The sequence below is a fragment of the Engraulis encrasicolus genome, chromosome 6, assembly GCF_034702125.1.
Source record: "Engraulis encrasicolus isolate BLACKSEA-1 chromosome 6, IST_EnEncr_1.0, whole genome shotgun sequence".
Taxonomy (NCBI): domain Eukaryota; kingdom Metazoa; phylum Chordata; class Actinopteri; order Clupeiformes; family Engraulidae; genus Engraulis; species Engraulis encrasicolus.
The window spans coordinates 22913759-22916356 of NC_085862.1; positions in this window are offsets into that span (position 1 = coordinate 22913759).

Consider the following 2598-nt stretch of genomic DNA (forward strand, 5'->3'; position numbering starts at 1 on the left):
CGTCCAGGAGGAAGTAATGGCCCACATTTATGTACATTTTTAACAAACATCCAAGCTATATTAATTGTTTACCTGTTTCCTGTCTACAACATATATTATTTACAAAAAAACAAACAAAAATCATTTTTGAAGATAGGGAAATGTTCCCTAAGATGTCTGACGTGATGGTGTAAAGAGATACACTTGCGTGGGTTGTGCTTTTTATTAGTGTGACAGTTTTGTTTTGTTGTTGTTCTTGCCTACCCTTTAGAAATGAGTTGGGCATTACTTTCTTAATTATCTGCACTAAATAAACAACTAAATGACAATTGTGAAAAAAATTGTTAGGAAAATAAATGTCCTAAAAGGGCCTAAAAGTGCGAAGGGAAAAAAAATAATTGCACGGACATTTTTGTGTCACAAAAATCAGCCTATCATCTAATCAGTAAGATTTGGCTGTTGTGTGTTTAAGATATGATGACAAAATTGCACCCTTTTTAAAGAAAGACAAAAGAAAAAAGGAATATAAAAGCAATAGTTTGGGCAGTCCATTTTGTTTGTGTGTTTGTGTGTTATTTTAGTTTTGGAAATAGGAATAGCAGAGAGCATGGAAAGAGACGACAAACAAACAAAGAAGCGTACAGTACTCAGTGTATTTTGCCCTGTTAATTCAACACTGGTCTGAGCAAATGGGTTCTATTCAGTATAGTGTTCAATTCAACTCTTTGGCTGTTGAATTAACACTGTAAAATTAATCAGTTCGGTTCTGCGGTGTCAGTTCAACACTTATAGAGTTGAATTGAATGCTATTCTAGTGCATATATGGTCCCATTTGATACATTGTTGAATCAAGACTGCAAAATGTACTTTGTATAACTGGGCAGGGCAGAACAGCAGAGAAGCCAACCTGGCGGAACGCACCTGACTGTGGGAGATATGTTGTTTGTATGTTGTATAGTTTTATTAATTACACTGATTTTTGAAAGCTGCCCTATTTTATAATGCAAGATTTTTGTAACATTGATTAAATGAGGAAAAATAGTGTTGTGAATTTTCTGATTGTTTGTATTAAGGCCACATTAATAGAATTGTTTTTTTTGTTGTTGTTGTTTTCCTTTTGTTTGTTCTTGGGGAACTGGATTTAAGTTGAAAACTTTCCTGTTCTTCTTTTTTTTTGCTTTCCTTTTTGTATGTATTTAAAGACTTCTCTCTTTTTTTCAGTGGTATGGAATATCCCTGTACTTGAAAAGTATAGGGAATTAAGGTGAAAACCCTATTGTAAATGGATGTGACAAGTATGCTGTATGTATTGAAGGTAATTTGTTGCATCAGTGTTGATGAAGCTAAAATCCACAGTAGGTAACTATGAGGATGTTGGTAAGGAAAAAGAGTGTTTTGCATTTAAAATTAGTTTAGGCAGAGGACAATAACATAGACGGCCAAGCGATGCCCCTATTACAGTGCATCCAGGCATCTTTTTGTGTTCACCATTCCATGCAGGACAAAAATAAACAGCTTGATATGCAACATGATTATTTTTTTTCTTTTCCACATTCTTTCTCCTTCTATTCGCCTCCACTGATCTCACTCACTCGCTGAGCCCAAGGGTTTTTAGCAGAACATCTTCCCTCACCATCTTTTTGCACCTGCATATAATTGACATGACACGTACACATTGGAGAAACACATAGTGAGTCTGTACACTATGGTCAACTCAGATGTGTTTGCCATCTGCTGCTGGTCAGTTTACCTATAAGGAAAAGTCAGTCAGTTACTATTACAGTTGAAACAGCCAGTGACGTGGGAAACCCAGACATCAAGATACACACAAATACATACATTAGATAGATATATAGACAGATAGATAGACAGCTACTGTCCCTCTGACCCTGACTCAAACAACAGCCAGAAGTATAGAATTTTATGTTGGGTTTTTAGCTCTCTATTTAACACCTCTTATGGACATTTTTCTCCTAAAAATGTGCTCTGAGGAATGCATAGGTGGGTCGGCGAAAATATAGCCAATGAACAATGAGACAAGATAGATGGAAGAGAAACAAGTGGCTTCATAATATCCACCTTATTACCCACGGTTACAAGGGCTGCACCATTACTATTTTTTCAATTTCAATTCTTTATTTACATCAGAGTCAAAATACATGGTCCATATCAAGACAACAGTCAAAAAATTACATAGAGAAGTTAAGAAAAGAAAAATAAGAAATAAAATAAAAGAATAAAATGAAATGAAATGAAGAATAGAATGAAATGAAATGACTATTTGGGTAGCAGTTGCTAGATCATCATTCTGGACCCCATTTCTTGAAAGCATCGCTGCTAACCACTTAGCAACTTATGCCTCTTTTCCACTGCCGGTTTTCAGGTAGGCCTACAGCTCGACACAGCGTGACTCAGCCACCACTTTTAGCTTTTCAAATAGGCACGACACAGCTCAATTGTAAAGCAAAAAGTGCCGGCTGAGTCGCGCTGTGTTGAGCTGTAGGCCTACCAGAAAACCGACAGTGGAAAAGAGGCCTTAGTAAGTTGCCAATGGGAAATTGTATTGCGTTGTCACACACCTGATGGGCCATGGCCAGCCTAACAGGAACTAGCAAACCC